Genomic DNA, 27735 nt, shown 5'->3' with positions numbered 1-27735 from the left:
GCTCCCGAGGCGCTGAGGGAAGAGTCTTGTTGAGTCCACCTCACACAGAACCCCAAGGGCCTGGCATCGTGCTCAGCTCAGTTCTGGACTCATGTGAGCCTGTTAGAGTGCATTATGGGTAATCCACTGCACTGTGGATGCTGTGGGAGCTGATCTGGGACTGGTGCCACCTTTCCCATTCTAGCTGCGTGCCCCTGGTCACTAACCATCTATATTTGCAGGCCTCTAAATCAGGGAACAAAGGTCCAACCTTCATACAGAGTTTACTCAATCACAGGGGAGAAGCTGGTTGCAGCGGTCCAGGCCTGGAGTCACACCATAGGCATCTGAGTACTCTGGGCCCTTGGGCCTTCTCCTTCCTGGCTGTGTGACTTTGGCACATCATCCAGCCTCCCTGAGCTTTGGCTTCTATATTTGTCTGTTGGGGTTGACAAAACTTATTTTGTAATATTGTTGTTAGAGTTTTAGTAATAATCTCTTACTGAGGACTTGGCAAATGGTAGCTTTTCAATGAACATCAATTCATAATCTCAAATGATTCTACTGTGATATCAAATATAGCTCTTCCTGGTCATGTATTTCAGCAATTTGCCTTTAATACACATTCCAGATTATTGACTTCTCCCGGATTTTAAATGTGAGTGGCACTATTGAGTCCACATATATTTTAGAAAACTTGATTTTCAAGGTAATTCTTCTACCTGATTGATAACAATGAAGTGGAAATTGCTGTTTGGTTAGCTATAAAGAATATTCCCAGAAGGAGTATTGTGAAATATCAAATGGGCAGAAAGAACTGGTGAGTGGATTTGGAAGTTCTCCCTGCTCCCCGCCCCTGCCCCCACGCTGAAAAAGTTTCAAAGAGAGATACATTTTGCACACTGAGGGTTTTAGTGCTTTTGTGTACAGATATTTTGGGAGCTGTGTTATATCACAGGCTCTGAGAATAACAAATGGCTGGGCTTCAGCTCCTAGCCTGGAAAAGTTTTCAGTTTGGTAGATGAAACACCGTATATTGTATTATATTACAATGTGATGAGTTCCAGCAGAGTGAGCCATACCTGAGGGCAGAAGGATGATTTTGATGATCCCCTGCTGTCTATTCCAGCTGAATGGCTTGGTGATGAGAAATAAGGGACCCGGATATTGTGATTTGGGGAGGCCATTCCCTACTAAGACAGCACTGGGTGTTGTGTGCTATCAGGGGAAGGGTGTTTACAATAAAATCATTGTTAGGCACTTCCATTTTTGCAAGTGATCAGTGGCATTAGCATTTCCATTTTTTTGATGGATTGCTAAGTCCTTGGTGATTATGAAAAATGTCCCTTCTCTATAGGCTACTTTTTTCCCTACAATTGAAATTATGACCATTGATTCCCATCTGTGTCCACAAAAGTAACATAGGCAGGTAACCTAGAAAAGCGACTCATGGGTATTTGCCTGTCATCCCTTTTGGACAGAGAGACTGGGGCTGCCATGTAGACTGAGTCTAAGGGACTTAAAACGAAAGGGGGTTTGGGAAGCCACCGCCAAAGGCTGTTCTATACAAGGATGGGCCTCTTGTGTCCTGCCAAAACGGGAGCGCTTCTCAAGCTGTTTAACTTGTGATCATTTTCTCTGGTTGCCTCTTCTTTGAAAACTAATTGTAGATGTGAAATGGCCATGTTTAAATAATTCATTAAAAAATAATAAATCCAGAGGAAAGTGGCAAAGGTGCAGAGAAACCTGGTGAAGTACAAAGAAGGGGTCAAGCCCGTTAACAGTTTTCCAAGAGGCTCCCCTTACTCTAGAGTGCTTAATTAGGCCTGCCTGCTTGTTTGGCCCTGGGTTGGTTTTGTTCTTTCAAGAGAGCTGTTGACCTAATCCTACATGAGAACGCACCGAGCAGTAGCTTCTCACAGTTCATGAAAACATTTGTAAATGCTGTTATTTGAGCACGGGGAGAAAAAAAAAAAATGGTACCTTCTGACTGAAGGAAACTCATACATTTATAATTGTATTTTATAATGTTGAGAAACAGCCTTTTAGCTCTACCAATTATGCAAACCAGTTAGACAACATTGTTTAATGTAGGCAACAAAATGCCCAGAAGATCCTTAACTAGAAAAACAAGATCTTCTGCAAGTTTTGGAGATTCTTCCAACCAGACAATTAATTGAACTAACTGGACGATGCCTTTGTGAGGTTTATAGCTCCTGGAACTAGTGCTGTGCTTACAGAAGCGTTTTGAACATTACCTCCTTGAAACTTCTAGATCTATTAGTTTGTGATAGAAAGCAATCTCGAGGTATAAAATTACTTTTTTTATGCTGATATATCATTTTCAGATATTAGCTTTTTCTTTCTTTCTTTCTTTCTTTCTTTCTTTCTTTCTTTCTTTTTTTTTTAGAGCTAATTAGTAACTCCTGACCCGAAGAAGCGGCTGTATTGGTTAGACTTTCACCCCCCAGCTTCGAGGGAACTTCTACCATGTTCTTAATAGCCCCTCATCAAATGCGGTGGGTAGCTGGAACCGTGCGAAAAGAAGTGGCTCAACAGTACCAGAAGGAAATGAGTTAGTTTTCTCTATTCCCTTACACCTGCTACACACGGCTATGTTTTAGAACCGGTGCTGTTCAAATACCACCGCTTCAGCTATTTTCTCTGCCCGTTTTAGTCTCTCTTTCAAAAGTACCTCAGTGCTGCCTCTGCCACGTGACACCGAATATGCTTCTTCTGCCCGATGCTTTGGGAGTGGGAACCTGGTCTTCAACATCGACGTTCAAAAATATCCATCTGGCTCCTTAAACACTACCGTGTCTCGTTTGTTTTCCCAAGTCTCAGCCGAGGAGATGTTTGTCACTTAATTGCTGCTGAGGATCACAAAATGATGGTTTATAGGTTTACGCAAATTGTGGGCAGCACTTTGTTAACCAACAGAAGAGCGGGCTGGTCCTGGGTAATTATCCTATGGAGCTCAATTGGCCCTTAACGGCACCTGCCCGACCAGCATCAGGGAGCCTGTTTCAACACAAAAGTTCCTTCTTGTTAATTAACCTGTGTGCACTTGTTACAAATGAAACCTATTTGTTTCCAGTTAATACCTTTGCTGCTATTTTAAATATTCATTTATTATTGTGCTTGTTAAGTAAAAGGTGTAGAAGGATGGTTTGGATGACTTCCATCAGTACGCACTGAGCTCTAAGAGATCAGCCAATCGACTACTACGTCAGGTACATGGCTGTGTGTTCAGTGGGCCCCCAAATCCCCTTGAGAAAGATGAGTTGCTCTCAACCATGAAAACAAGATGGGGTGATGGAGAAGCCAGGTACGCACGACAGTAATCAGTGAATTTTCATTAGAGAAGAATTTTCCTAGATGTTAAATGCAATTCATGTGAAGCTTGGTTCCATTTCTCCATCTACGTCATGACTATTTTGTGTCTCGGTAGATAAAAAACTGAACGTGTGCAAACAGGTATGTCTTAATTTTCCCTTCAGTTGGCTTCAGCCAAATGAAGCAATGAACCAAAATTAAGAGGGATTTGCTTAGTTACTTTTAAACAAAAGTAATTTGAGGAAAATGTAAGGAACATAAGGAAAACGTAAAGAAGTTCAGGTGCATACCATAATGTCAGAAGCATGTTTTTAATAACCCCTCCTCAAATGCGGAGTGGGTAGCATTTGAACTGAAAAGGCAGTAGAAATAAACATGCATCCATTTAGCATGTTTCACATAATATCTAGAATAAAATAGTGATTCTTGGAAAGGCTGCCAAATTTATCACTTAAAATTTTGGCGATCTAGAATTGATTTTAGGTATTTGTTATTGTTCTCCAAAACTCATGTTGGAAAGTTTCCTAAAACACATTTTTCTCAAAGGAAGAATAACCTAGCTTACAAATTCTTAAAGAGATGAAAAAATAATATTTTATGCCAATGTGAGGACGGGCTTTTAATTTTTATTTGGATGAAATACTGGAGTGTCATGGCTTTAAAATTTGCCCCTCAAATGTGCCTTGTTAGCAGAGTATGTAGCGCTCAGTCTCATAAAATTTTCCCCACAGAATATTTTCTTTTCGTTTTTGTTGTATCAAAAATCATGCTTATGTGACTTCAATTAGGTTCTCTTAACTGCATACAGAGTTCAAAATATTGATGGGACCAACATTCCACAGCCACCAATCAATTACTTTGATTCTTCTGTTTTAAAATTGGTCCAATAATGCATTTTTGAATAGGTCAATACTGCCTGCTATATAGAGTAATATGTCTAATTTGTTTCTATTCATCATGATCATGTAGTTAAGAACAATATGCTTAAAGCCCCCCGTTGTCACTGGGAAGAATGATATGTAAAATTGACAAAAGAATTTATAAAATTGCTATATGGGTATAATGTTTTGAAGAGATGGAACATATCCCCGCATCCTCTTTTTCCCACAGACATGCAATACTCTGGATATATTGCTCATTTGCATTAACCTGATGGCCAGCACACCTGAACACCCACGTTCTCTGTCTACCAACTCCAAACAGACCATCTCTCTATGCCCAGAAGGAATGCTTTCTTGCTGTCTTCTGCAGCATCATTCAGAAAAATTGGAGAAGAAATGCCTTTTACTCTTACCTTACCCAATCATTTTTCTTCTCAATACGAATTCTGCATTAGCAGCACCAGCAAGTACTTATGAGTACCCACTCGTGGCGAGTGTTGTGGAGATGGTACCAGAAGGAATGTAGTAACATCCTTTTAAGTTGTATTTTAAGTTCTTCTATCACCAGTTCGTGATGGTTATCAGGGGACAGCAAGAAGGGGAAACATGGACATTCATCCTCTAGCTAATGTCCTCTGTGTCCCTCACCCATTAAAAGAAGGTAAATTCATTATGTAACATATGAAACCAAAAACACTGACTGGGATGCAGGAAGCCTCTCTGTGTTGCTTTTGTGAAGTAAGAAGTATCCTCGTGCCTGAGTTTATTCATCGATTCCTTACTTAGCACAACTGGAGAACAAGGAGAAAACACAACAGGCTGTTCTCCTTTGCATCCTGGTGCATGTTGGACTCACAGGAGGAATGCTTAACTCTTAGAACACCAGGGCTGGGGGCGCCTGGGTGGCTCAGTGGGTTAATGCCCCTGCCTTCAGCTCAGGTCATGATCCCAGGGTCCTGGGATCGAACCCCGCATTGGGCTCTCTGCTCAGCAGGGAGCCTGCTTCCCCTCCTCTCTCTCTCTGCCTGCCTCTCTGCCTACTTGTGATCTGTCTGTCAAATAAATAAAATCTTCAAAAAAAAAAAAAAAAAAGAACACCAGGGCTGTGTTTAGTGTGCTATAATCAATATAAAATACCTCAGCCTTTTATCAAGTGGGTATTTAGAAAAGTTGTTACACACTTAGGCATTGCTTAGTGCTAGGAAAGAACTTAAAAATTCATAGTGATCACTAACCTGAAGTCTTATATCACCTATTGCCCATGTCATTCTGATTAACCACACGTATGCTGTCTTGGACGCTATGTATAACTACATTTACCTCCTTACAGAATAAATGTTGCAAATATATGTTACTTATGTACAGGTCTGATCAGTCATCAGTAGAAATAAATTATTTCCATCCAGTGCTCACTATACACCAAGCAATTATTGTCTACTATTTATAAGATGATTATAATACTTAAGTCCTCATGCCTTTGATTAATATTCTTATTCCTGATTGAAGCCTAGTTGAGAATTCACAATTATTTGGTTCTTTTGGGTAAATACACATAGCTTCTAATACAAGTAGGTGAGCTCTAAAATTCTTTCCCTGCTCAAAACTTTGCTACCTAATGGTATGTTACAATAAAAGCAATCATGAGACTTAATTCTGCAACATATACACCTATCAGTAAACAGAGACAAGACAAAGACACACAATCTCTCGGTGAAAACATTCTTTTATAAATTATTATATAGATAAATGTGTGCCTACCAATTCAAGCCATACACATTGTGCCTTTTGCCCAATGGAGCGGACGAAATATGTTACAGGATTCAGGTGGAAGATGGAGGAGAGTTCACCATGAATGGCAGTGGAGAAATGCAACACGAAAGAAGACAAGCTTGACCAGACTCCCCAGAAAAGGCAGGTCTTAGAGGAATGGAGTGGGGCCAAGGGCGTCCTAAGCAGGAAGAAACCACCAAGAGTTCAAAGGTGGAAACCCTGCAGTCAGGCTCACATATTTATGGAATTGCACTTTTCCTAAATCCAGCTGTCAAAGTTGAAACAACATTTTGAACAAGAGGAACATTACCATCAAATTATAGGTGTCTTAGCAGCCATACCACCAGAATTAATCTATTCTAATAGGCCACTCAGGCATAAAGATTGTGGATTTTCTATTTTTTATAGGCAACTTGACTTTCAGTTAGAATATTTTATAACCTATTCCCTAAAATATGAAAGGCTATGAAAACACTACCTGTAATCCTGTTAGCTGTGCAGTGCGTTATTGCTGCTAACAGTGCCAACAGAACAACGGTCTTTCCCTATGTTCATTCATTCATTCATCATTCATTCATTCAGCCGTCTGGATTAAGCACCCACCATGTATCCAGCATTGTGCTAAGTTGTTAGCAGTTTCAGTGAGTTGAGAGAAATGCTGCTTAGTGTTCTTTACCACCTTGTGACTATGACGATATTAGTTGATTAAGGCAACTGTCCAAGGCTATGACCAGGAAGTGGTGGGTGCTGGTGGCAGGAAGGAGGAGACAGTAGAGAGCATTAACTGACTGAAGCACTAATCCTACTGAGACCTTCACTTGCGAAAATTCCTAGCTGTTTTCCCATCAGTACTCTGGAAGGCTAAGGTGGCTTTCAAAGATGCCTAGAGTCCAGGCTTGTTTTGACAACTTCCAAAAAGTAGACTTACCTAAGACTCTCAAAATGATTTTTAAATGGGGTTACAGGATGCCTAGGTGGCTCAGTCAGTTGGGAGTCTGACTTTGGCTCAGGTCATGATCTCAGGGTCTTGGGATCAAGCCCTGCCTGAAGCCCCACATTGGGCTTCTCGCTCAGCAGGGGATCTATTTCCCCTTTTCCTCCTCCTCTGTCTCTTCCCCCTACTCATGCTCTCTCTGTCTCTCTCTCAAGTAAATAAATAAAATCTTGAAAACAAAATAAAATAAAATGAGGTTCCAGTGTACAAAGTAGGAGGCCAATAAAGTGACTCCATCTGTACACACTATTTGCTCTCATTTTCCAAGGGTGTCCAGAGAATTGGCAGGAATTGCCAGCTGTTTTCCTGTCTGCACCATAAGGAAGTTGAGCTTCCCAGCTTCAAGTTACTTTGCCAGGATGACTCTATGCCTGGGACAGTCCGGGTTCTGTCAGTTTTCCAAGTGTGTAATTATTAATAGCACCTAATTTCCTTCTTTAAAATGCCCATTGACACGATAAATTATGTCGTCAATTAATTCTAGCTGACTTCAGCCTTGAATAATAGGTCTCTAAACCCACCAACAGTTTGGGAAAGAAGACTTCTGATAGGTTAAAATTCTTCCAACCAAGGAAAATTGATAGGTGGTTTTCCTGAACTAGTTACATGATGCTAAAAATGTTTGGTCAATACGGCCAGACGGTTGATAAGTCAGGGACACAAATCACTCTGGCCTGGTGGTCCAGGACGGACTTAAGAGGCAGCCAGAGTCACAGTCCAGTTCTGCCACTTCTTGCCCATGTGACCTTAATCTCACTAAGTTTCCTCGCTGTAGAACAGGAATGCTAAGGGTTTCTATCTCACAGGATTACAATGAGGATCATTAATTAATATATGTAAAGTGCCTAGAACAGTGCCTGGCATATGGTTGGTCATGTAGTAAGGGTTTGCTCTCATTACTTCTTCATCCAGAAAGGTAGGTGTGGGAGTAAAGATACCCCCTTGAGATCCTGATTTCATTTCCTTTGAATATACCTAGAATAGGGCATTCCTGGCTCACAAGGTAGTTCCACTTTTAATTTTTTGAAGAACTTTCCACATTGTGTGGCATAATGGCGCATCAACTTACCTTCACATCAACAACACACATGGGCTCCCTTTTCTCCACATCCTCATCAACATTTATTATTGTTTCTTTTGTTTTCCATGCCATATTTCTTATCTTCCACTAAGTATAAAGACTTCCAGTCACGCCACCTAGAGACCACTTTACCCACTGCTCCGTTTGGCCACCAGTCTCTTGCCTCTCCTCCAAAACGGAGAGGCAGATACCATTTCCACGGGGAAGAGCAATCCTTGGTTTGTGGCCTCTGCCAATAACAAAAACCCTGGACAGCCAGGTGGCAAAACTGTTGCCACTGGCATCTATTGTGTGAACGGCATCGGAAGAACCAGTGTGTCTCCCTCTCTCTGTTGGTGATCAGACCAATTCTTCCCAGGTTAGCACCTCGGTCACCATACACAGATTACCAGGGTCAAACTTGATAAAATCAGTAATCTTTCCAGCTCCCAAATCAATCTGAGTGGTGTCATTCATCTCAATGGGCGATCAGGATAGCAGATGGTGCAAGCATTGTGGGTTACCAGGTGAGGGATTCCTTTTGTCCCCACAAAGGTCTTTCTCACTCTGTACAACTGATACTTGGCCTGCTCAGGTATAACGCGATGGACAGCAAACCGATCCTTAGTGTCATAGATTAGATGGAAATTCTCCGCAGTCTTGTCAATGCCAATGACATCCATCAAACCAGCAGAAGAGGTTAAGTCAGTTTAGACCTTTCCATCAACCCTAACGAAATGCTGCATATGGATCTTCTTGTTTTCATCTCCTTTTAGTGCATACTTAAGACTTCTCTTCAGGAAAACGATGATATGAAGACATCCTCTCAGTTTAGGGGGGCCAGGAGATAGACAAGAGGCAAACACACCTTTCAGTTTACCCAGCAGCCAATGCTTTGGAGCCCCTACACTCTTCAGGTGCTTCTTGGGACCAGGAGCCATAGCTGCACGGGGCATGAAAAGAGCTCTTATCATTTGTCTTTTTGCTTGTGGCCATTCTAACAGGTAGGAGGTGCATTTCCCTCATTAGCGATGTTGAGCACCTTTTCATATCCTGTTGGCCATTTATGTCTTCTTCTGAGAAATGTCTATTCAAGTCCTTTGTCCCTTTTCCAGTCAGGTTCTTTTGTTTTTTGCTATTGAGATTATTACATTCATTTCAGCACGATTCAAAGTAGCTAAGCTGTGGAAACAACTTAAATGCCCATTGACAGATGACCAGATAAAGAAAATGTGGTCTGTACATGTAATGGAATATTATTTAGCCTCAAAATGTCAGGAAGTCCTGTCATTTGGCACAACATGGTGGAAACTGGAGAACATCTGGCTTATTTCACTTAGCATAAGTGAAATAAGCCAGATGCAAAAAGACAAATATCGCATGATCTTACTCCCATGTAGAATATAAAGTAGTCGAAGTCAGAGAAGCAGAGAGTAGAATGGTGGTTGCCAGGAGCTGAGGGGAGGGAGATTTTGATCAAAGAGTACAAAGTTTCAGTTTTGCAAGATGAATACGTTCTGGAGTCTGCTATACAGCTTGGTTACTGCAGTTTAAAAGAACTGTACTTTATACTTGAATTTTGCTAAAGAAGATAGATCTTAATAGTTCACAACACATACACATGCACTAAAAGACAGTGAGAAAAGAAACTAGTAGCTCTGTGAGGTGATGGATATGTTAATCAGTCTGATTGTGGTAACCATTTCACAATGGAAATGTTTGTCACAACACCAAGCTGTACACCTTAAATGTACACAGCTTTTGTTACTTTTACCTGGGTAAAACTTTAATTAAAAAAAGGTAGGCATAGATGAGTTAACAGATCTTGTATAGCTAGGGCCTTAATTGAGAAATGTCAACCCCTAATTCAATAGACTACAAAGCAAATTTAATCATCTTCAAAACCAATGGTAAGTTGCTATAAAACTTTAATTAAGATGTTTGAGATAAAGGGCACCTGGGTGGCTCAGCCGGTTAAGTGTCTGCCTTTGGCTCAGGTCATGTTCCCAGGGTACTGGGATTGAGTCCTGCATCGGGCTCTTGCTCAGCAGGGAGCCTGCTTATCCCTCTCCCTCTGCCTGTCACTCCCCTTGCTTGTGCTCTCTCTCTGAAAAATAAATGAATAAAATCTTTAAAAAAAGATTTTGGGATATATATTAAAATAAAACCAAAATTTTTATTTATAGTAACACTTTAAGCATACGAAGTGAAGCCTTCTTTTATCTCACTGACCCTATAGAAATGTTACTATGTCTCATTTTATTACTCTCAAGATATAAAGCATGCTGGTATCAATAGATTATAGTATCTTAATTTTTTTTTATCTTCTAATATTATGATATTCTAAGCCCCCCATCAAATATAAACTATTTATGTCTCCCCAGCTCTGGGTAAAAGGTATCATATATATTTTGGATTTGGGTATGCCTCTAAAGCAGATAAATGTCATTGTAGACGTTAGAAAGGCAGTATACATTTAACTCGAAAAAGAATCACTGATGGTAATAGGATACATTAAATTGATAATACTTGACTCTTGCCTCTTGAACTGGGATTAGGCTATCAGACAGCTCCCAAAAGTAAATACCTTGATAGAATGATCATGATGGAATTTAGAAATTAAATCCAAAAGACTATGTTAATGTAGCATAAATGGGAACATGAGAAAATATCAAAGTTGAAGTTTTTGTTGGAAGATGAATTTGAAATGATCTCTTATGCATATGCAACTTTTAATACATACTCTCTGAGGTACATTTACACTCACATTTAGAAGTCTAATTAGTAATAAAAAGGAAAGAGTTCATAATGATAGCACCCTGCTCTTAGGGTTCCTATTATAGATTCCGAAAACAAATTCATTAATATCTTAATATACGTGGTGTCATTTTCCGCACTTAAATATTTCAGCCCAAAAGATGTAAGCTCTCCCCACTCCTCCTTCTTTCTTCTTTACATTTAGTCTGTAAATTTGAAGCCTGGGGATCTTGTTACTTTCAAAATCAGACTTTTGATATTTTTCTCTTGAAAAGTAAAAGATTTGGGGGTAAAAGAGTAGCCATCGTGCTTTGAAATACGTGCTTTTTCTAATATGTGTTGTTGCTTGAAAAGGCTAACAGGCGTTTGGATAGTGAACCATCAAAAACACCACTTCTGAGGTTTCTCTTTTAGGCTATTATGGGTAGAATGCCTCTTAACCCTTGAGGCAACTCAACAATTGAGTTAAGGAGATTTTCATGTATCGGTTTTGCCTGTCACATGGTTGACTTAACTTCAGGATATACTTTGCAGCTGAAGGTTCATTTCCCTCCATTTGTTAAGTGGCTAATTATAAAGGTTCACAAAAGAATTGACACAAGGGAAAGAGAGGGGCCTGGCTTCTCTCAGCAGCCCCAAGAGGCCTGTACAAATGTCATTTGTAAAAACAGAGCACAAATTAAGCAATGGCCGTAATAAGCTGCAGGAGCGGAGATATAATGAAAGGGGAATTCTTATGTCGATGCAAAGCAGGCACTAAACTGTTGGGATTTTTGTTTATTTTTTACATTGACAACTAACTCCTAATATAAGTCATCCTGTTTAAGCATCTATGGCAAAAAAATAAAATTTTAAAGCTAAGTTGACCATAACAAGCTAAATAAAAAGACAATTTTATCCCCACAGCTGGGATTTGCCGGTTTATTTTCTATGATATATTGAAAATACTTTTGAATCCCAATAAAAATAAGTTTTATTTCCTGGATAAGCATGTATTTTAAATAAAATTTTTAGAAATAATGACCAGAAACAGGAGTGTGACGTGACACATATGTATTAAGAAACAAACATTTTCTGTCAAATAACAATCAGCTTTCCTCTTTACACCCCGTACCATGAATTCTAAATACCAGCCTTTTTAACGTTTGAAAAAGCATAAACAACAAAGAAAACTCCCTTTACTTAGGAGCATGATAGCTAATGAAACAGATTGGAAATTGCTGCATTGTTTCTACCTTTCATCAAAACATCCCTATGCATAGTATTCACATCATTATGTAAGACATTTGCAAATATGTATAATGCTTTTGCCTATGGGAAAACTCTCCTGCTCTAATGTATTCCTGAAAGATGAATGAACAATTCTTGAGGTATGATAAAAAGATTCAGAGGGTTGGATAGAGCAATGATATTAAAGCCACAAGCTCATCATTTAAATTTTTTTTTTAAATGTCAACTGCTAACACTGCAGGTCTCTGTTTTACTTTTTTTTCTTTTTCTCTGCAAACTCACCACCTCTTATCCAATTCCTTCTCTGATTCAAGATCAGCAACCCCCAGTTTGCTGGAGGCCACTTGCTTTGATACTTCAGCGGGGATCTTGTGAAGCCAGAAGTGTTCTCTGGCATCAGATCTCTGATCTGGATTTTTGCCTGATTTGGGATTTTCAGTAACATCTGAAACAGTTATGGAAAGAGGTGCATCACCAGATATGCATCTCATTACCAGCTGAATTTAGTAATCAGACCAGGAGTTGATGCTTAGAACATATGTGGGTTCCACTGAGACTGAAATCGTAAAAATGTGAAACAAGTCATCATCAGATTTTTGAAAGCAAATGGAGGGTCAGTAATAGGACTAAGAGACAGGAGGAAGTGAGAACATTAATGCCAGCAGAGGGGTGGCAACCCAGGAAGCCCCTGAGAGGTTCTGCACTTGGAAACATCAGATATCTGAAGGGTACAAAGCCAAGAAGATATGTTTGGGCTGAAGGTCTGTGTACACAGTCACTGAACTTTCTAAGAAGACTAGAGTTTTATTTTCTGAGAGAAACAGAGTGGAGAGTTCTCCAGAATTCAGGTACAATAGGCACCCAAGGGGCCAGGCTCAAGGTGTAGGGCTGAAAACAATGATCTGATTAAGAGAAGCAGGTCAGAAAGTCTTTGCCACCAACCAGGAAGAAAGAAAAATGGAAGGACTCTTCTTTGGGGAAACTGAACTGACTTTAAAGAGAGCTTTTGATAAAAAGGTCACCCTGCTTCCTGCTGATTCCAAGTGAAATCCTTCAGTGGACAAGTCCCATCCACACATATGGAGCCTCTCGTTTGCCTTTAATGCTTCATTCATAAACACTGACAAACAATAGGGGATCACCAGGCACTTGAGTAAAGCCTCCAATATGAAAAAGGGGATAAAAATAATCATACAAACAAACAAAGGAATCCAGAGCAGACAATGCAGTATACAGAAGAAACTTTAAAAAATAATAATAGCCTGGGAGAGTCAAGAAAAGATACTGTGTTCATAAAACAAGAACTGAATGCTTTGAAAAAGAACAGAGAACAAGAATGAGCTCTTATAAATGAAGACTAGGAAAGCCGAAATAACGCTGTAATAGGCTGATAAACCCCCCAAAATTTCCCAGAATATATGTCAAAAAGACAAAGAAATGGAAAACCGCAGAATAAAAAAGAAAGTAGTCCATGGAAAAGATCAAATGTTTTATTAATAAAAGTTCTAGTGAGAATAGAGGGAATGGAGGAGAGAAAATTATCTAAAAAATAACACAAGAAAAGCATTCAGAAGTGAAGGCATTTGTCCTCAGGTTATAAGACTACTGTTAAGTACGCAGCCCAATAAATGAAATAAACAGAAGAAAATAACAACAACAAAATAAACCAAGGTACATCCGCATGAATTTTCACAACATTAAGGGTAAACAAAAGTCCTGTATCTTAAATTCAAGAAAGAAAGAAGGAAAGGAAGAAAACAAGGAGAAATAGATAAAGAAAAAGACAAAGACAAAGCAATAGATCATATATAAAGAATGCAGAATCAGAATGACATCAGATTTCTCAAAAGCAACATTGGAAACTAGAAGTGTAAAAAAACTGCTTTCAAAACTCTAGGGAAAATGACTTTAAACTTCAAATTTTATGCCATGAACATTCTTAATTGGGTCTGAGAGTAGAATAATTATATATTTAGACACACCAGGATTCCCAAAATTTTACCTACCGTCAGCCATTTATAGGAACCTACTGGAAGTTATAATCCAGAAAAAGTAAGAAATGAGTCAAGAGAAGTGATTCAGAGTATACACTCAAATGCTAGGGTGAAAACGATGTCCTGGTTTGTTTGGAACAGTCTTAGTTTAGCCCAGTTGTTTTGGCATAATTATTAACAGCATTCCTTTTATTCTCAAAGGTGTCCTAGCTATTTCTAAAAGGTGGATATCTAATTTCACATTGTACGACATTTCAAGACTTTTACCTAAATTTCTCCATTTTGGTTCAAAGTCAAAAACCATAATGCAATCAGGGGCTTAATTTATCTACGATCTGAAAAATAGATCAGAAAATACACATGATTATCTTGAAGCTACGAAATAATCATCAGTAAACTTCTCATTAGCAGATGCAGCTTTCCTCCAAGTCAAGTTAGTAATTAAACAAAAGCAGAATATATAAAAATAAGATTCTGAGAAACAAACTGAGGGTTTTGGAGGAGAGAGGGGTGGGGGGTTGGGTGAGCCTAGTGGTAGGTATTATGGAGGGCAAGTTGCATGGAGCACTGGGTGTGGTGCATAAACAATGAATTCTGGAATACTGAAAAAAATAAAATTAAATTTAAAAAATCAGAATATTAACAAATACAAAATTAATAAATGAGACAATCTCATTTCATGAAAAATTTGTGAAGGCAACAAATGGGGGTAATATACAAGAAAATAAAAAAAAAAATAAGGTTCCAACACTCATAAATTTCACTGGGATGTTTTACCCATTTTTGCTACTCATATAGGTCAATGGAAAATGCTTGCCAAAGATTGCTTTCTTGGTAAAAGGCATCTGTAAGGGTGATCATGAGATGCTCGCACAGGCACCCCAATGATGTAATCTTCAAGTGCTTAGATTTACTGTCCATTGTCTTTACAGCTAAAATGTGGATCCCTTTATTTGAAGCCTAAAAATGAAAATGTCTGAAGTGTATACATTTTTTTTAAAGATGGGCCAAACAGAAAAATTAACTAGTTCAGAGACTGCCCTACCCTGGGCATTGTGCTAAGAGCTATCCACGCATGGTGGGGGACAGTTATGTTCACCGGCTTCAGAAGGTCATGCTCAGACTCCTGTGTGACTTTGGGAACATTTACACTATCCCTCTATGCCTTAGTTTCCTCATCCCTGAAGCACAGCAGAACATCTCACAAGTTGGTGTGCTTCGGATCAAAACGTGTTTCTGTTTACATTTTGTTACATGGGTATTTTTCCAAATACAGCTGCCTTCCTAAGCCTTTGTCGGAGCTGTCTTAACAATATAAGTTAGGTCTTCTTTTCCCCAAACACGCAATTCCCCTAGCCAACAGAAATGAATGTAGAAGGGAAGATACACCCGTATGTGACTGTCAGCCACAACTCCCTCTCCTTTTTGACCTGTTAAAATGACAGAGCAAGCATAAAAAACTGGTTGAATACCTCACTGCGCTGCTTGGGGAAGCCGTGGAGTCCTGGTCTTTTTCTGTGGGTAGAGTTAAGCAGAGTAACCGAGAAGCCAAGAAGGTAGAGGCTCTAAGAAGGAGAAATATCTCACCTGTGCCATTATGATTACAGGTGCTACCTGTTGTTCAGAAACCATGACGAGAGGTTACATGGTCAACAGCGGCATTGAGTCATGTAACCAGATAATACGTCAATGCTGACAAGTTTCTTTATACAAAGGTGAAAGGATAACTCACTTTCTAAATACTTATCAACACCTTAAAAATGTATAAGCTATGGGATAATTTAAACACAATTGTGTTGACACCCTTTATTTTAAAATTTAAGGACAAAAGTATATGGTTTGTTGTTTTCCTTTTTTCTTCCTTTTTATATACATGAAGCAAGTGATGATTAAAGAATTGAAGTTTTCTGGTGAATGAAACAGCCAGACCACTTTTCATGACAAAGTTGGTAATTAGAAGGCCAATTTAATGGTGAATCAGGCAGAAATATTCAAACCATGACAAATGACTTTAATAATGCGGCTTGCAATGCTCGAACAGAAATAAATTTCACTTCCTCAAACTCTCGCCTTTTCTGCCTGCCTGGAAGATAGAACTGTCCAGGAGGTATTTTGTACCCTTTATTCAGTAAAGCTTTTACTAGATTTTAAGCGACCAAATAGCTTGCAAATGCAAAACATCATTCAACTTCTTATGATTTTTTTTCCTGAAGGTAGACCGTGTTCAGAATTCTGAGTAACTCAAGATTTATTTTTCTTCTGTTCTGCTTAGCCCTGCAATGGTGTTTTATTGTTGCCACTCTGACTTGAGGTATTAAAGGGAGCTACATTGGCCTCAAAATTGAAAGCTAATTTTGGTGTTTGTCATAAGTTTGTTAAGACCACATGCATTCCACAGTTTGAAAAATTTCATTATTCTGTCCATGCTGGGGCTTCGTAATTGGATAGTAAGGATGTTCAAAGACTAATTTAGTGAATTGCACAATATTTTAAATGGAATTATGCAGGTTTATGGGTCCTTAGGGGATTCAGCTAGGAGCCTCTCGAGAAAATCTGTTTATCAGTAAATGATATTAGCAGCTTTCACCTAGCTTTTGTCTTCATTAAATTGCTGCTCCCCCAATTGAGGGTCACATCTGAGGCCTGCTTTGATAATTTGTCATTATTGTCTTGTTTATTGGAGCATAAAGTTGATACAGGCCAGGCTGTGCTGTTTATACACAATGTGCAAAGAAGTTTCTATTAACAATTCCACCAGTGCTAAATCAAAGTGGAATTTTTTCAGGGTTCAAGAAAGGGGATCATTTGTCGCATTCTAATTTCCTCTAAAACTCACTGAGTACGTGCCGTGCCCCCTTCTCTCATATGTATAACCATAATGGCCTTGCTAGAGCCAATCCTCTGCAAACTTTTTAAAAAATCTATTCTTATCTTTAAAAATAAGGTTGAGAGTTGGAATTCTTTCTATAGTATTGAGCCATCATGTAAAACCCAATCCATGCCACAATCATCCCTTAAAAGACGGCATTCACCCACAGTGACCATTAACTCTTGCTCTTAAGAGATTTGGGGTTGTAGGTGAGCTTTTAAGATTGTTAGGATCCGCACTGTTTGACGGAGCACAGACCCACAGACTTTCCAGTGCACTTGGAAGTTCTCGGTCCAGCAATGGAAGTGGAATTCCTTGAAAGCTTGTCATGGCGTATTTGAACGAATCACTGAGTACCTTTAAAATCAGTTGGCTTCTGACTATGCTTTACATGTGGGTTAAGGTGAGGTGTCCTTTGCCAGTGATGATGTGGGATCTGGAACCGGGAAACAGGGCAAGTAAACTCGATTTTCCATTCCTCCACCTTCGCAGTCCCTATGCCCCCAGGAGCAATACTGTTCCTGTCTCCACAAGGGACGGAGGCTGGCAGGAAGGAACATGGAAGGTTAGCAGCCAAGCATCACCAGACTTTTGTGGCACAGCCCGGGAGAAAGGAACTCCGGGGGCCCCACAACACAAAGGGCGAATTTTCTGTTGGAGTTCACCCAGTTAGCGGCAGCTCCCACAGGTGTTATCAAACACACCCAGCATTCCCATTGCCTGAACTGCCTTTGGCCCTGCTCTCCCTGGGAGGGAGGGTGAGAGGGCCAGGGCTCCTCCGGGGACCTAACTGTATGCTACGTAATGTGCCCCAGGGTTCTGGGGATGGAAGGAAGGAAAAGACCAACCCCTCAAAGGTAAAGACAAGTAGAAATACTAAGTTCCACCCTCTTAAGGACTTGGACCTTCCTTACGGAAGTTCTCAGGCCAGGAGCTTAGCCAACCTCATTTTTATCTACGATTACCTAGCACTTCCACAGCTTTCAAAGATTTATGGTTATTATCGCCATCCACTCACCCACATAATCACCAGCCTTTCACTTTAAAATGGTTAAAAATTGTTTCATAGATTGCAGATCATTAATGTAAATTAGACTATTTCTATATTTGATTTCTTAATTTTTAACAGGAAAAGAACAGCTCTCACACATACACTCTTTTTTTTTTTTTTTACTTGAAAATTTTAAATGGCTCTCCAGACACCTCTTTCAATAACTCTTACCCTCCAAAGCTAGGCTGCCTTTTAATTTCACTTTAAAATAGCTACATTGGGACCATAATATGATTAGAACTAATGAATATGGTGGAGAGAAGCAAGAAAAATTTTATTTAAAATCTTTAAAAAGTATAAATACTTCATGTGAGTAAGGACCTCTGGTTTATCCCAGCCCGGCCAAGGACTCAATTTTGATTCTGAGGGTCAATCATCTGAGCTCGTCACGTTCTCACCTTGCTGGTCTGCTCCAAACAATCAAGACTCCAAAGGCTTCCTCACTGGATGGTAGGAAGCAATTGTGTTAAAATAAGTTACCATCTCATAATAATAACGATAATAGTAAAATCGTCCAAGTGAAAAGGCAATAAAAACTACTTATATATTGGGTCCTGCCTGTTTTTCTGTTCAGGAGCTCTGGACACAGAGAGCACGAGCAGGATGGCACAAAATAGACATTGTATAAAATTGCCAAAATTATTGGTGGATATTCAAATTTTATTTAAAAAATTCACTCCTTAGAGTTCTTTAGTCTTGCCTAGTTTCTTTCCTTTAAACTGATTTCTCGAAATTAATGCAGGCATTTGGAATTTGCTTAGTAATCTCTGAAACTTAAGACGGTTTTATCAGAAAGATGTGGATGTCAAAATCCATACTGCTTAAGGAAGTTGAAATGAACTGTTTTTGCCAAACATAATTCCACCTTCCTAAGATCTTTGCGACCCTTGGCACCTCCTCCATCCATTGTAACTTGCCCACCGTGTTGGTCTTTCTCTTAAGGCATGGACACGGTTGCCACTGCTATGAGATGAGAGGCATTTTTTTGTAACTTAGGAAGGTTGAATCTGATGTCTCCATAAGAACATTTGGTGAGTTCTTTTGGATAGAGACAGCTAAAACTGTCTTTGTAAAATCAGCATGGTTAGTGCTGTTTCCCGAGCTTTGAGAGACAACAGCATATGGAAGAACCCTGAACACCACCGTTAGTCAAGGGCCTCAGGCTACTTTTGATTCTGCAACCTCGGGCAGGTGTCCTCACGACTTGGCTTTATTGCCCTTTGCTGTGGAATGATGGTGTGGACAAGAGGCTTTGGCTTACTGAGCATCCGCCATGGCAGCTTGTGGGCCACCTCAGGAGTTCAGAAAGGTGGAGAGCTGGTATTCTCCCCACTGGTCAGACTGGGCAGATGCGGTCAGCTCCAGCACAGTCTGGGGATCGAAGCTGGGATTCCAGTGCATGGCTGAAAGCATAGAGCTTGGTAGGAAGACTCTAGCCTAAAGGGAAGACTAGAAACAGACACGTCAGCAGAAACAAACTAAACTATGTTCATTTTTCTTCTTCTAGCTTTAGAATTCTTATTTTCTGCTTAGACTTGAGTTTATTTAATTCTGCTATGGAATTTTAAAAGCTAGGCATTTCTTTGGCAGTTCTCATATTTGGTGAGAAATGATGAATATACAAAATGCTTTTGGCTTTAAAAGCATTAGATCTTTGCAAGTGGCAGTATATATTGATAGATAGACTCCCAAATTTGGGGCAAAGAAGATATAAAAGTTCTATTCCTTGACCTGTAAAACAGAAAGCTCATTCCTACCCCCATTGTCTGAAGGCTCATTGCAACTGAAGGACTTATCCATCGCTGTCTTGAATAGCAAACAAAAAAGTTTTGAAGAAAAGAGGATTAGAGTCAACGACTAAGCAAAAATAAAGCAACACTGTAATTTGATTTAGTTATGAAATTTAGAAATAGCAGATATTTTTGCTTAAATGCAAATAAACACAACTTTGAAGAATTACTTGCCCATTGATACTTCCATGTTTTGAAGTGGAATTTTACTTAATTTAGGAAAAGAAATGTGTATCTGCAGACTCGGTTTTATCTATGTTTCTTGTTGTGAATATGTATCAGCTTGGTTTTCAGAAAACTGGCCTCTGAAAAATTTCTCTCCATAAGTGCCCCTGAGCCCTAGAATATAGAGTCTTTATTTCCTAAAGAAGCAGAAAATGCCCCAGTGAATTTCTCTCTTCCTCTCTGAATCAGTCAGTACTTTAAAATCTTGTATTTTTTTTAAGTTGGGAATTTATTTGTATTCTTATTAATGTGAAGATACCAGAGACTTTTGTTATAAATACATCAATGCAGTGTGCTGAGGGCTGGAAACAGGAGCAGGGAGATAAAGGGAAGGTGAAAAACAGAAAACAGGGACAAAAAAAGAGGCCAAAGATTATAGGATGGCTGGTAATGTGAAAAGTTCAAAAAAATAAGTAAAATAATAGAGGGATAAGTAAATAACAAAGCAGGTTTTATTGCTCTATTTAACATTTTGATTATGTAGCTTTTGAAGTTATTAATGTTAACCTAAAAATCTTGAGGAACTGTTGTTCATATGCATTTTTTCCTATACCCAGATCAACTGTACTCATGAGCATTCTGATTGGTCATTAATATGTCTGGTCCTAGAGCAAGGGGAAGTCTTGTTAAGCATCCCCCAGAGAGAAGAGATCTTTCCCGGGGCTCCTGATGCTCTCTCCTGCAGGGTGAAAAGCCATGTCAACAGGAAACCCTCCCCCACCCCTCCACATTGCTTCCCTCACAGAGTTTCCCCTCCATGCCTGCTCACAATTTCCAAGAGCTGCTTTGTTACAAAAAGAAGGAAAATCTCAAGACTGTCATGCTCATCGCCAGCTTTCACATCTGTGGGGGCATCTCTTAAAACCATGTCACCAGGGCACCTGGGTGGCTCAGTCTGCCTTTGGCTCACTTCATGATCTCAGGATCTTGGGATCAAGCCCCTATCGGGGGTCCCTGCTCAGCAGGAAACCTGCTTCTCCCTCTTCTACTCCCCCTGCCTATGTTCCCTCTTTCATTGTGTCTCTCTCTGTGAAATAAATAAAATCTTAAAAAAAAAAAAATGTCACCCCTGAAAGCTGACCAATCTGTGGGAGGGAAGTGCAGGGGAAAGTAGTAATGCCTTTTCCCTCTCTTGAATATTTATATAGTTGCTTCCAAAACTGCTCCCTGGTGGCAGTTCCCCCTGAAGTGTTACTTTTGTGTATTGGTGCCATACAAATGATATTTATATTTTTATAGTAGGTTCACTGTGAGAGGCATTGCAGATATTTCTCAGGACAGCATGTGTTTGAAATTGGGCAAATTAAATGTCTGGCCAAGTATGCTCCATAGAAACACCACCCCCACAAACCCAGATCAAAAGAAATATTTGGACAAATAATTTTGATAAATGCTGCATAATCTCTCTCCCTCTCGGTTAGCTGCAATGCACGTTAGTAGATCAAAGCTCTGAGAAGTACTGTAGAGAGGATCATTTCACTGCATTGAACTCAGTTTCCAAATCAACTTAACATCCCTTTCTGGAGTAGCACTTGTGTAGGTGTTCTGTCATTGGTTTGGGGGGGAGGAGCATACCCTTTGGCAAAGACTGGTCGAGGTACTCCAGAAATGAAAGGGACTAACTAACATCCGATGGAACAGCACAGCAAACAAGAGCCAAGATCTAATAGCAATGATAAGAGATATGATCATTCCATTTTCTAATCTCACTGAAAACCCCACTCACCATCTATTCAGGGTTGGTCAACAGAAAAATAGCCCTAACAGTACTGCCTAGAAACACAGGCAAAATTGGCAATCAGGATTAAACTGAAATATACTTTTGAACAGTCTATGTAAGTCAAAAAACCACTAAAATTTGCCTTGGCTACTTAATCGTTAGGTCAGACAATAGAATTTATTATATCATCATCTCTAATACCCAAATTACTATTCAGAGTTTTAAAGTCAGTAATGAAAGGTGTTTCTGAAGTTATCAGGTTGATTAGTCATATAGTGAATTCCAAATTTACCTTAGTCTTAGGGGTCATATTCCATGTTTCAGTTTTTTCAAAGAATAAAATTATAAAAGTACAACCTCTAAATCAATGAGATGACATATCAATTAAAAAAAAATTCAAGTCCTCCTGGCGAGGGACACTCATCTCGCAACTGTTTTCTAAATAGTATGGAGAAATTATTAAACAGTCACACCTTCCATGCACCACACCCTCAGCAAGTTGGAGAGGTTGCCAGCAAACATAGATAGGTTTAGTCCTGCATTACAGCTGAAGACTTGACCATACAATGACTTTATACAGTGTGAGACTGAATTTTTTTCACAAGTGAAATTGGACAATTTATCACACAATGGCCTACAGCAAATTTAGTATATGCAAGTGATTAGTTTGTCTCTTCCCCAAGCAGCTTTGATGCAGTTGGGTAAGAGTGGCAGCAGAAACAGAAGGTCACTTATAACACAAATTGTCTAGGGAACCACTAATGGGCTATTGACCCTTTCCCACTTTAGGTCGATGTGTCATATTTGATTCTGGTTTCTTGAGATGTAATTTCCAAGTGGTGATGGCTCAAAGTCTACACAAGATGGGTTGTCCTTTCAAGTTTTAAGCATGGCATTATTCACAACATGAATGGCAGGTGCCAGTTGATTGGATTGGAAATAATTTTACCATTTCCATCCAGCCCCAAGGCAAAGCAAAAACACACTATTGACAACATTGGTTAAGTTAATAACCAAGTGTAAATTATATCTCCACTCTTATCCTTAACACCCTTCCTTCTCTCCCCCTTAGCTTATTTCCATGAGGTCTGGGAAACCAAGTCAACATTTTTGGTATGGTGTGTCACAAATTTAAAGAATTCCTTCTTCTTTCTTTCTTTTTGTTTACCAACTAATGACTTTTAATGCATTGCCATCAAAAAAATCTATAAAGCATATAAAACTATTTCAGATAAAATGTTAGGTTCAGTCAACAATCCCTAATGAAAGGGAACTGGTGCAGATGATCAGAAATGTCAAATGGGCCACTTTTTTTTTTTTTTAATTTAAAATGACTTTTTTTGTCCCTAATAGAATTCCCTTTATGCATTGCATGAAAGTTGTTAGGTGTTTGAGAAGCATAGTCAAATCAACACATTATCCATGTACATCGTTTTCTCTAACCATAGAGGAAAGACCAAAGAACACTCTGAGATGTGGGAGGAAGCCAGCATGGTGAGGAAATGTTCTTCTTGGCTCAACTGTATGCTGGAAATTCAGGGACTGTTGTTGGGAAAGTGTGGGGGCTTTGTGAGGTGGGCTAGTGGAAGTGGGGGAAAGTAAGGGCTGCAGAACTACAGAGCGAAGAAGATATGGTAGAAGGAAGGCCTCTCCTCTCAGTCCAACAAGGGTGCAGTTTCTACTTATTCCTCACCCTACGCTGCTTGCAGCAGAGGCATCAAAAAAACAGATTTCTCTCACACTCATGTGCGTACCCCATAGCTGCGGGAGTGTGAGCTCAGACAAAAGGGCGTGATTGGAGTAAAACAACAACAGGAGTAGGAAATCAAAAGTTTCCTCAAATTTTCAAGACCTCAGGCCACGGTAGTAGGTTAAGAAAGCAGGTATATAACAAGCTCTCAATTTCTGGTGCCAGTAAACTTAGTTTGAAATCATTGATTTAGAAAAAGGGAGGTTTCAGCTCTCCAACACCCACTAAATTACTGAGCCAAGCCAATTTATGACCTTCCGTGTGTTGCTGCAAAGAAAATTCTCCCTGCAGGTAAACTGTCTATCTCGAGCCAGAGTTATTAGAAGCAATTTTATGAGTAGGATCATTAATTATGACCTATGAAATTTTAATAGGTACCTTCTTCGGGTCTTCTATAGAAGTGGAGATCAAAGTGCCTCCAAACCATTGACACATACTTGGTCATTGGGAAGTCTGACAAGCTTGCAAGGATTTGGGATCTCTCTATATTCTTTTCTTTTCTCTGCTGATGTTCTGTGAGAGGATCCACACACATGCATACATACACAGGTACATACACATACACGCACACACCTATGAGCACACCTACGTACACATTCTTCCACAGATTACTATTTACTTAACACTGGTCGTCGTAACAGACCTCATATTTAAAATGTATTTGTATTTTTTAAGGGTACTAATTTTCTCTTTTAAATTATAATGAAGAGAAGGCATGGTGTCGTTGAAATGAACATGAAATAATGTACATTGATCCTAGGTCTGTCATATAACAGCAATATGCCCGTGGGCGACGGACTTCACTGAGCTGGGCTTCCATGTCCTGTGTGTGCTGCTGGTGTGGCAAGTGAGTTAGCTGGAAAACAGAGCTACGTGTTTATTGACATGTTTGTCTTTCAAATCTAAAATTCTATGGAAACATGTTTCTGCAGATTCCGGGAAAATGCAGATAATAACAGTGACTGCCTTCCAGGCTTGCTGTGAAGACAGAGTAAGATAATCCTTGTGAAGCACGTCAAAGGGTACCCAGCACACAGTACACATCCCACAGGTGTTCATTCTTCTCTTATCATCTTCCCCATGGGAGGGAACACAGGCATTTACAAAGAAAAACTATTCAAAATTCTCTAAAAAGTGGAATAAGTAAAATTGAAGATCCATCGTCTGGTGCATTGGGTGTCCCTGAAGCTCTAGAGTGACGAAAAGGTGCTGTGGGTGTGACACGTGTGTAAGAGTTTGCTCCCAGACCCCACAAGTGACACTTGTTTTTCTCTCTCTCTTTTTTTTTTTTTTTTTGTTCTGCACCCATGGAGAATAAAAGCTCTCTAAGCAATGAGAAAGAAAAGGCAAGGAAAAGAATGCAAGGCAAGGCAAGAAAAAGAGAAAATCGGGTGCTCATGGATGCCCCTCTTAGTGCCCTATTAAATTTGATTGGAGGATCTAAGGTCTTAGGGGAGAAATCAGAATCATGGAACTCGCCCGTCTAGTTCTCCTTGAGACCAGGATGTTCAGATGAACAATCAAGCAGATCACTCTCTTTCATATATGATAGAAATAAGTAAAAATGATTTTGTTATTTATGTCATTCCTGAGTCTAGCATAAAAAAAAAATGGTACATTTCCTGTTGTCTATCTAGAAGTTTTCTACGCTTAACTTTCGTTAAAATTACAAATTACTCACAAAACCCACTAGCTGTCTGGTTAAAATTATTTTCGTTTTTTTAATGAATAGTTTACAGGTCAAAGCATTGCTTTGTGCTCAGCTCTCGTGTCTCAGCAGCGTATCAGATGGATGACTAGTATATCCTGTTAGACTGGCTGTCCTTGGTAGTCTAGCTCAAACTAGAGCAGTACCGGTGCCGTTGTGTTCAATCCCTGTCTTCTCTAGACCCTTCCACTGGCATTGCCAATGGCCTCCATCTGCAGGAAAGCGTCCCTTGAGTTCCATCGTCATCCTGACCTGGTCAGAAGGTCAGTACCAGTCTCAGGCCACAGTGGCAGCTTAGGGGTCCTGCTGCCCTCAACCTCATCTCTGTTATCCCTTCCCCGCCTTCCTCGCCTTTGGCCTAGACCACAGACTGGATTTCTGCCTTAATTTCCCTCCTGCTGCGGCTGGAAGGGGAAGTTTTGTCCCACTACATAAGTCACATGGATGAGTCTCTCAACCCAGGCAGGTGCTGAGCTGATGCCTAGTGGACCCAGGGTCCTACCTGGCAGGGTTTGATACGACCTGCTCCCAGATGACAGGTGCCTTGTCTGTGTATTTGCATCTGGACTTATCCAGCTACAGACCAGGCTCAAGAATGCCCCCCTATGTGCAAGTATCAGTCTCTAAAACAGGTTCCATTTCTCCAGACTCTCACCTTGCCCAGGCTCTTCCTCATCACCGTACAAGGCCATTGTCACCAGACAGGGCCACTGACACTTCTCTAGGCTCTTGAGTCAGATAAGGAAGGCTATTACCTCTATCAACATTTGCTGCTTCTCCACACTATCTTAATTACCACCAGCAAGGATTAGGACACCACTAACTTGAGCTCTCTTTCCCTTCTGTAGTGCTAACATAAAAGCTTTCAAGAACTCACTGAGTTCTCCCTCCACAGGCCCTTCTTTTTAATGATCACAGTCATTCTTTGGTCATACCAAGGGTCATTCTTACTCTGGATGATGCTTTTATGACCCTGTTGCATATCCTTCACCACCTCTTGGAAATACACTCCAGGGAAGATGGGATGTCAAGTAGGTGACAAGTAATGGCGGTTTGCTGATTTCTTGGATGAATTGAATCAGTGAATATTCAGGGACGAGATTTTATAGCTGTCTCTATTTTCATGCAGAGGGTCTTTGGCTTGCTTACATTGCCGACTATTGAGTGGACCAAATGAAATTAAGTACATAAAACCACTTGTCTAGTCTCAAGTGCCATACAGACGCAGTTACTCAATATAGTTGAGCGATATCCATTCATTACTAATTTTAGTTTCCAATATGGCATTGGATTTATTTATTCTGTTTAGGATAATAGACACAAATTTCTCAGAATATAGACGTCCATGAGAGACTGTAACTTTCTATTTCTAAAACTCCATCTAATCTCTGCTCTGAGCCTTATTCCACCAGGTAACAGAGTACTTAATTTTCATCAAACTCTGTTCAATGGGTGTTTTCTGACATTTCAGGATTTCCCCTACCACACTCTCCCCAGGCCCCATTTACACTCTGAGGAACTTACCACACAGCTACGCTGCAGGGAAAGAAGGCCAGAGAGAGACTCCTGGTTTTCAGCTGACATCACCCTTGCTCTGGCACCCAATGCTGAGGCTGAGTTCCCATCAGCCCCCAGCATACCTTGTCTCTTCTTCCAGCCCATAGGCCCTCTCTCCAGCATTCAATTCCTCTTTTGGGGTCATGAAAAGCATTTGGATTCCTTCACTCAGCACAGCTAGAGATTTGAGAAACTGACCCCGAGCGCTGAAAAAACACCACATCACTATTTCCAATACCCTCGTGCTCCAGAAGACCCGAGCATACAGGCTAAATCCTTGCTTTTCTGACTCATCTCCACAGTCCAAGGAAATTTGGTGGGACAAGCTTACAGAAAGGGTGGGACAAGCTTACAGAAAGCTCACCCAGTATTTTTCCCAAGTCTATTGTAGGGCTAGTTGAAACTCTGGCTCTCATATTCCAATGCTCAAGCTTTTGAGCCTAAAATTCCCTCCTCAACCAACAGCTTCTGTTAAAACTTAACAAAACTCTATCTAAAGAGTTAATGCCTTCTTACTTCTTTTCTCAAAGCAGTTTGTTGCAGATGCTGCCTGCAATGAGGGAACGAGTCCTAAGGTAAAAATAATTGTTCTGTATCTAGATTGTGAGGGAATGACATAGGGGTCTATATTTTCAAAACGTATCAAAAGAAAAAAAAAAACTCATTGAACTCTGTTCTTAACATGTGTGCCTTTTCTTATATGTAAATTATACCTCAATCAAGTTGATTAAAAATATTTAGATAAATGTGTGCACACATACATACACATTCTTGAAATATTACTCCCATTACATCGATCAGCTTGCCTTCTTTCCTAATAAGCATATCCTAACTGTATTATAGAGATTAAAATATGCCTTTTCTAATTGGAAGATTTTTTTCTTTATACATTCCTTTAAATTCTTGATCTTTTGTACTTTAGCACTACATCAAATTTACTCTTCTCATTCCCCATTTTTCCTTTCCATAATTTGGATTTTATTGGCTTACACCAGCTACTTTATTTTTGCTCAGTCTATGAAATACATGTTGTGATATTTTGTTTCATAGACATTTGCACTGAG

General features: G+C 39.8%; 1 pseudogene; it reads right to left on the bottom strand.

Annotated features, from left to right (window-relative positions):
* Positions 1-8169: 8169 nt before the first annotated feature.
* Positions 8170-8961, bottom strand: LOC116871549 (annotated as a pseudogene).
* Between the last annotated feature and the right edge of the window lie 18774 nt (positions 8962-27735).

The sequence above is a fragment of the Lontra canadensis genome, unplaced genomic scaffold (genome assembly GCF_010015895.1).
Source record: "Lontra canadensis isolate GAN:19392208 unplaced genomic scaffold, GSC_riverotter_1.0 scaffold26, whole genome shotgun sequence".
Classification (NCBI taxonomy): Eukaryota; Metazoa; Chordata; class Mammalia; order Carnivora; family Mustelidae; genus Lontra; species Lontra canadensis.
This window is presented reverse-complemented; position numbering and strand designations above follow the sequence as displayed.